Genomic DNA, 8,386 nt, shown 5'->3' on the forward strand with positions numbered 1-8,386 from the left:
TTTTATTTATTTTTGAGGGAGTGTGAGCAGGGGAGGGGCAGAGAGGGAGGAAGACATAGAATCCAAAGAAGGCTCCAGGCTCTAAGCTGTCACCATAGAGCCCAATGTGGGGCTCAAACCCATGAACCATGAGATCTTGACCTGAGCTGAAGTCCAGTGCTCAACCAACTGAGCCACCCAGGTGCATCAAAGATATGGTCATCTTAGGGAGAGAGCAACACAAGCAAAGGAACCTTCTACAGAGGCACAAGTGCTAGATTTCAATTGAATAAGCATTTAAATGGGTACTTACCACAAACAGGGAAGGAAATAAATACTTTTGAAACACAGCCATGCCCTCAGGGCACATAAAAGACTGGGACAATGAGAAGAGCTAAGTATCTAATGGAAGTGGGCCCAGGGGGCCTTGGAAGCACAGACTCAGGGCCTGGGGTAAGAGGCAATGCCATAGTTGAGGGTCCAAGGATGAGCAGGTCTCAACCAAGACAAAAAGTGGGAAAGGGCAAACATATAGACATGGAAAGTTGGGCCACTGCAGATTCAGGGGCTCACTAGAACCCTTGAGAGTATGAGAGGCATATTACTTGGAGGTGAGCTGGGGCCAGAGTGCCAAAGCAACCCTACCGGGAGCTGGAACCCATGATTGCTATCATCCCCCAGGTTCATTTTTTGACCCTGTCTGTTTGGAGGGGTTGGCTCCATGGGCTGCACCACCCCAGTTTTCCTGCCTTCTGGCTTCTTGTTGGATCAAGCCAATGGAAGGCACAAGCAAGTGATCTTAGGATGGGAGAAGAGAGAGCTCCCCCCAGTAACCTTGCTTTAGCACAGTTTGACAGATGATTGTGTCCTTCTATCTATGGCCTCAGTTTCTNTCAGACTAAGGGATGGCTCCATCCCATATTGATTCCTTCAGCTCTGCTCACATTTCTGTAAATAATCCTGCATCCAACTCTGTTCAGTCACCACTTTAAGACAAACTTAGGGACACCTGGGTGGCTCAGTTGGTTAAACATCCGACTTCGGCTCAGGTCATGATCTTGTGGTTTGTGGGTTTGAGCCCTGTGTCAGGCTCTTTGCTGAGTTCTGTGTCTCCCCCTTTCTCTGACCCTCCCCTGCTCACACTGTCTCTCTCTCTCAAAAATAAATTAAAAAAAAAAAAAACTTACAGGCATGCTGAAACCTTGGCCCATCAGGACTTGGTTTTACAGGACTTGGAGGACCACCAGAAGGTTTTAGGACAGAGAGAGAGCCTGAGGAAGTGATGGAGGTTCCATTCAGTCTGCAGGTTGGGGGTTGGAGAATCAAGGGAGGGTATTCTAGGCAGAGGAATGTGCTCCTACTATGGCACAGAAGCAGGAAAACATGAAAATCACAGGCCAGGATGGGAACTATTGGAGCTTTTTGGAGTATGACACAGTGTGCATTATTAGCAACTCATCAGAGACCTGTTGGAGATAGATTGGGAGGAAAGGGACTGGATGAAAAGCCAGAGAGCTCATTAAAAGCCTGATACAGAAGGGGCACCTGGGTGGCTCAGTCGGTTAAGCATCTGACTTCAGCTCAGGTCATGATTATGTGGTTCATGAGTTCGAGCCCCACATCAGGCTCTGTGCTAACAGCTGCCAGCCTGGAGTCTGCTTTGGATTCTGTGTCTCTCCCTCTGTCTGTTCATTCCCCACTCACTCTCCTTCTCAAAAATAAATCAACATTTTAAAAAATTTCTAAAAAATTCTGATACAGAAAACAGCTGTGATAAAGAAGAGAGCTTGGGAGGACTCAGAGGTTTGGAAGTCAGAGTTGATGTAACCTTGTAGATGATAGCTGTCTCGTTATGGGGCTCTGAAGCTGTGGCTGGGCTGACTTCATGGATGAACAAGAAAGGCAGAGGAGGACTGGGTCTGGCTGGGGGAAGGGGGGATAATCAGTGGAGAGACAGGTGTGGGCGAGAAGTGAGAGCTGGAGACAGGAGCTGCAGGTGAAGGTGGTGGCAGAGACCAAAACTGTGGGTGAGATCTTGGGCCCTCTCTCTCCAAAGTAGGCAGAGAAAAAGGTCAAAGAAATCAGAAAGCACAGGATGTCCTGGGGGCTGAAGAAAAGACATCTAGCTTGTGTAGAAAAGAGTCAGCCTTATATAGGGCAGATATCCCACTATGTCCTGGGGTAAAGGTCCCTAGGACCTGGTAAACATTACACAATGCCAAAGGGCAAACATCCCACTATGCCCTAGGACAAACACCCCACCATGCCCCTAAAAGTCCATACTCTTTAAAACATCAGCAGTTTGAACTACCTGGTACAGCTCTTTTCCACAGGACTCTAAGACATTTATTCTTGGTTGAAAGCACTAATTCTGGACTATAGCTGGATGATAGAGCCTTCAGGAAAGTAACAGAGTAAAATGAAGAACAATATGTAGATGACAGAGACTTAGCATGGCTGTCGATAATTTATTACTGATAATTTTTAAAATGTGAAAGACTTGATGAAAGTTTGTAACAAAAATAATCAATCTGACATGGGAATTTGGTTTCTGTGGCATGCAAAACAAAATAATAAAACCAACCCGGAAAGTTTTAGACAAAATATCTATAAAGACATTGATTCAGGGGCTCCTGGGTGGCTCAGTCGGTTGAGCGTCTGACTTCAGCTCAGGTAATGATCCCACGGTTCTGGGGTTTGGGCCCCATGTCGGGCTCTGTGCTGAGAGCTAGCTCAGAGCCTGGAGCCTATTTCAGATTCTGTATCTCCCTCTCTCTCTCTTCCCCTCCTCTGCTCATGCTGTCTCTCTCTGTCTTTCAAAAATAAATAAATGTAAAAAAAAAAATACATTGATTTGTTATGCCCAGATCGCGATCTCCCTAAAATCCCAAGACCACCAAGGAGTCCGAGTCACATATGCAAAAGCAAAGGGCGTTTATTCGGGCTTAAGCTTGGGCTCCCAGACCTCACCAACGCAGTGGATCCGTGCTGAGAGCCCCGAACAATGGAGGAGTAGGGTTTTTATCACAGGGCAGGGAAAGGGGTGATGGGCAGAGACTACAATGTGATAGGACAGGGTGACGGCAGAGGTTGATGCAGTACGGAGGGATTGGTGAATTTAAAACTAAGCGGGCCAGAAAAGTGGCGGGAACGTCCGGTACTTTCCCAACCTCCGGTGATTGGTTCGGGCAGGGGGAAGGGCGGTTGCTTAAGCCTGCTGAGTCATGCCTCAGAAACTTGGGGCTTTTAATTTCTGGGGCCTTCTGAAGCCTGTCATGGTACTGGTTTGGTTCTTCAGATTCAATCTTTTTTCAAAGAATACAGTGAATACTATATCTGATATATAAAAATGGATGATATAAATTTTGCGGAGGAAAAGTTTTGAGATATATCATTGTAATCCTAAAATATAATGAGCATAATAAACCATAAATATACCAAACATAATAATACACCAAAAATATCTAAAAAATCAAGTAAATTTTCAGTATTCTGGAATAGGTTATNAACCTAGAGGACAAGATGGCAGAGAAGTAGGAAGCCCTGTGCATTTTGCTTGCATTCATTTCTCAAAGAGAGAAGGCCTGAAGCCATAGGACACTGAGCCATAGGAGTTTGGGAAGACAAAGATACAGAGTACACTGGGAAGGCAGCCTCATAAGTGCCTGAGTGCTAACTGGGGAAGATAAAAGCAGGCCAGACTAGAGAAATGGAGGGAGGGAAGGGAGCTCCCCCACAGGCAGCCGCGGTGAGTAGAGGGGAAAAGAAAGAGCGACTGAAACTGCAGATAGAACTGTCCCTGGAGAAGAGAAAAACCTCGTCTTGGAAGGAGAGTGTTTTTAGCTCTAGCTTTGAACTGGGTGCCCCTGTCCCAGATGGCACCAGGAAAAACTGCTCTGCTGCGCTCCTGGCACCATCCCTGGTGGCTCAGAGGTGGCCGATCCGAGGCTGCGCCGGCCTCCCCACAACCCCTTACAGCGGGAACCATCAACTTGTGGGACCGTGTTTCCGGCAGTATAAATAAACTGTGCGGACTACGAACAGGAAATGAGGTGGGGCATGGGACATAGAAAACAGCCCACTTTGGCTAAACCTGCAGCACAGAGCGATCAGGCCCAAAAGAGTGATTTGCTAACGCTTGGTTCAAGAAGGGACTGGGGCGCCACAATTTTTCTCCCCACAACCACCAAGGCGGGGCCTCGGGGAGCGGCCAGCAGGACTCGTGGAGGCTAAAACCTGCTTACACCAAATATCGCCCATCCCTGCTAGAGACCTGCTTTTTTTTTTTATTACCAGAGCCGGGAGCAAGACCACCATAGGTACGGCTGTGATTAATTCTACATCAATTCTTTCTATTAAGATATATTCTCCCTTGTCGCATTCTTAACCCTCCACTCTGCTGGATGGGGCTCTGTGATCACTGGTTTGCTTAAACAGTCACATTTAATACATTCTCTAGATGTACATTCTACACCTCCACCACTATCTTTTTATCTCTCTCTCTCTGGAGTAATCAGGCTATATAGTTTCTCTGAAACTATTATATTCAATATCTTTCATTCTTTCTCCTCACCTCTAACCATATTCTCCTCTTTCTACCTCTGAATCAAGCCTCTTAGTCTCTCTGCCTTGTCATTCCATTTCCAATTTCATTTCATCCCTATCCTCTCATTTCTCTCTTTGTATATACTCTTCCGTTAGCACTGCATACACCCAGCTCTTTATTAGTAGCTGGGAATTCTGTTTTTATGTTTTTAGACTATCCTTTTGGGTTTTTTCTTTTTTTTATTTCTTCACTTTTTTATTTTCTTCATTTTTGTTTTTATTATTTGTCTTCCATTCTTTCTCTTTCTTTCTTTCTTTCTTTCTCTTTCTTTCTTTCTTTCTTTCTTTCTTTCTCTTTCTTTCTTTCTCTTTCTTTCTTTCTTTCTTTCTTTCTTTCTTTCTTTCCTTTTGGTCCCTTCCTTTTTCTCTCTTTATTTTTCCCTTTTGGTTTCCGTGTTTGTTTGATTTGTCTGTGTATTTGTGTGCCTTTGTTCCTCGTGTTTTCTTTTCCAGGGCTACCTCAAGAAACAAGCCAAAGTACACAGGGTGGAGAGTCCCAAATACCACTACAAATAGGGAAATAAAATACACAAAGTCTCGATAAGAGAGACAAAGAGACACCATTCAATGAACACTTCCTTAATGGACAGGCCCTGGACAGTCAAAGAGCTTTCTTTAATACAGCCATACTCACAGGTGCAAAGTGCATAACAAGCTTTTAAAACTAACAAGAGATAGAGAGATAACCAAAATAATGAAGCAGAAGAACTCTCCTCCAAAGAAATTCAGGGAAGAAATGACAGCTACAGAATCGCTCAAAATAGATATAAGCAACATAACTGAACAAGAATTTAGAACAATAATCATAACATTAATCGCTGGGCTTGAAAAAGGCATGGAAGACATCAGAGAAACTATAACTACAAAGACTATGGAGCTTAAAAATAGTTGTGTTGAATTAAAAAATGCTATCAATGAGATAGAAAAATAAAATGGGAGCATCCAATGCATGGATTGAAGAGGCAGAGAGGAGAATAGGTGTATTAGAAGGCACAATTATAGAAAAAGAGGAAGCTGAGTAAAAGAGAAAAAAACTAATCCAGGAACATTAAAGGAGAGTTCGAGAGCTGAGCGATACAATCAAACGGAACAATATCCATATCATAGGAATTCCAGAAGAGGCAGAAAGAGGGAAGGGCGCTGAAGGAGTCCTTAAACAAATTATAGCAGAGAACTTCCCCAATCTAGGAAAGGAAACAGACATTGAAATCCAAGAGGCACAGAAACTCCCCTCAGGTGTAACTTGAATCGATCTTCTGCACGACATATAATAGTGAAACTGGAAAAATATAAAGACAAAGAGAGAATTCCGAAAGCAGCTAGAGATAAAAGGGCCCTAAATTACAAAGGGAAACCTATCCGTGTGGTGACACACCTATCTAGTGAAACTTCAAAGGCCAGAAACGGAATGGCAGGAAATCTTCAATGTGATGAACAGAAAAAATATGCAGCCAAGAATCCTCTATCCAGCAAGTCTGTCATTCAGAATAGAAGGAGAGATAAAAATCTTCCAAGTAAACAAAAATTGAAAGACTTTGTCACCACTAAACCAACCCTACAAGAAATCCTGAGGGGGACTCTATGAGGGAAATGTTGCAAGGGAAGCAAGGTACCAGAGACATCAGCACAAGCACGAATCTTACAAAGGACAAATGACTCTAAACCCATATTTTTCAATAATAACACTGAATGTAAATGGGCTGAATGCTCTAATCAAAAGACATAGGGAAGCAGAATGGATGAAAAAACAAAATCCATCTATTTGCAGTCAGTAAGAAACACATTTGATATAGGAAGATACCTTCAGATTGAAAGTAAGGGGATGGAAAACTATCTATCATGCTACTGGAAGTAAAAAGAGAGCTGGAGTAGCTATACTTACAACACACAAACTGGACTTAAGTGAAGACAGTAATAAGGGATGAAGAAAGGCATTACATAATAATTACAGGGTCTATCCATCAGGAAGAACTAACAGTCATAAATGTCTACGCACCGAATATGTAAGGACCTAAATATATAAAACAATCACAAACAGAAATACTCTTATGGATAAGAATATACTAATAGCAGGGAACTTAAATACTCCACTTACAGCAATGGATAGATAAACTAGACAGAAAATCACTAAAGAAACAATGGACTTCAATGACACATTGGACCAGATGGACTTGACAGACATACTTAGAACTCTACATCCTGAGGCCATGGAATTCACTTTCTTCTCTAGTGTGCTGGCACATTCTCCACAATAGATCACATACTGGGAGATAAAGCAGATTTCAATAACTATAATAGAATGGAGATAATACCATGCACACTTTCAGACCACAATGCTTTGAAACTCGAAATCAATCACAGGAAGAAGTCTGAAAAAACTCCAAAAATATGGAGGTTAAAGAACACCCTACTAAAGAACTAATTGGACAATCAGGCAATTAGAGAAAAAATGAAAAACTATATGGAAACAAATGAAAATGAAAATACGACAATCCAAACCCTATGGGACGTGGCAAACGCAGTCCAAGAGGAAAGTATATTGCAATCCAGACCTATTTCAAGAAATTAGAAAAAGCACAAGTACAGAATCTAACAGTGAACTTAAAGGAACTAGAGGGAAAGCAACAAGAGCACCCAGTAGAAGAAGAGAAATAATAAAATTCAGTGCAGAAATAAACAATACAGAAACCAAAGAAACACTTGAACAGATCAATGAAACCAAGAGTTCAATTTTTGAAAAAATAAACAAATTGACAAACCTCTAGCCAGGCTTCTCAAAAAGAAAAAAGGAGCACTGAAATAGACAAAATCATGAATAAAAAATGGACTTACTACAACCAATCCCTGAGAAATACAAGCAATTACCAGGGAATACTATGAAAAATTATATGCCAACAAATTGGACAACTTAGAAGAAATGGACAAGTTGGTTTCCATATAACACCCAGTGCTCATCCCCACAAGTGCCTTCCTCCATGCCCATCTCCCCCCTCTCCCCCAACACCCATCAGTCCTCAGTTTGTTCTCAGCATTCAAGTCTTTCATGGTTTGCNAAACAAACACATAAATCAATGCTCAGCGTCCCTCATCATCCGGGAAACACAAATCAAGATCACACTGAGATACCACCTCACGCCGGTCAGAGTGGCTAAAATGAGCAAATCAGAGGACTCTAGATGCCGGCGAGGATGTGGAGAAACGGGCACCCTCTTACAGTGTTGTTGGGAATGTGAACTAGTGCAGCCCTTGTGAAAAACAGTGTGGGGGTTCCTCAAAATTTAACAGTAGAACTCTCTTGTGACTCAGGAGTATCACTGCTAGGAACTTACCCAAGGGATACAGGAGTGCTGATGCATAGGGCAATGTACCACAATGTTCACTGCAGCACTCTCCTCAATAGCCAAAACATGGAAAGAGCCTAAGTGTCCATCAAGTGACGAATGGATCAAGAAGATGTGGTTTATCTATCCAGTGGAATACTACATGGCAATGAGAAAGAATGAAATCTGGCTATTTGTAGCAAATTGGAACGAACTTGAGGGTGTTATGCTGAGCGAAATAAGTCAGGCAGAGAAGGACAGATACCATGTTTGCACATATAGGTGGAATTGGAGGAACTTAATGGAGGACCATTGGGGAGGAGAAGGGGAAAAATAGTGGGAGAGAGGGAGGGAGGCAAACCATGAGAGATTCTTGAATGCTGAGAACAAACTGAGGGCTGATGGGGGTGGGGAAGAGGGGGAAGGGGCGATGGGCATGGAGGAGGGCACTTGTGGTGTTGATCACTGGGTGTTATATGGAA

The sequence above is a fragment of the Crocuta crocuta genome, unplaced genomic scaffold (assembly GCF_008692635.1).
Source record: "Crocuta crocuta isolate KB4526 unplaced genomic scaffold, BGI_CrCroc_1.0 scaffold1136, whole genome shotgun sequence".
Lineage (NCBI taxonomy): Eukaryota > Metazoa > Chordata > Mammalia > Carnivora > Hyaenidae > Crocuta > Crocuta crocuta.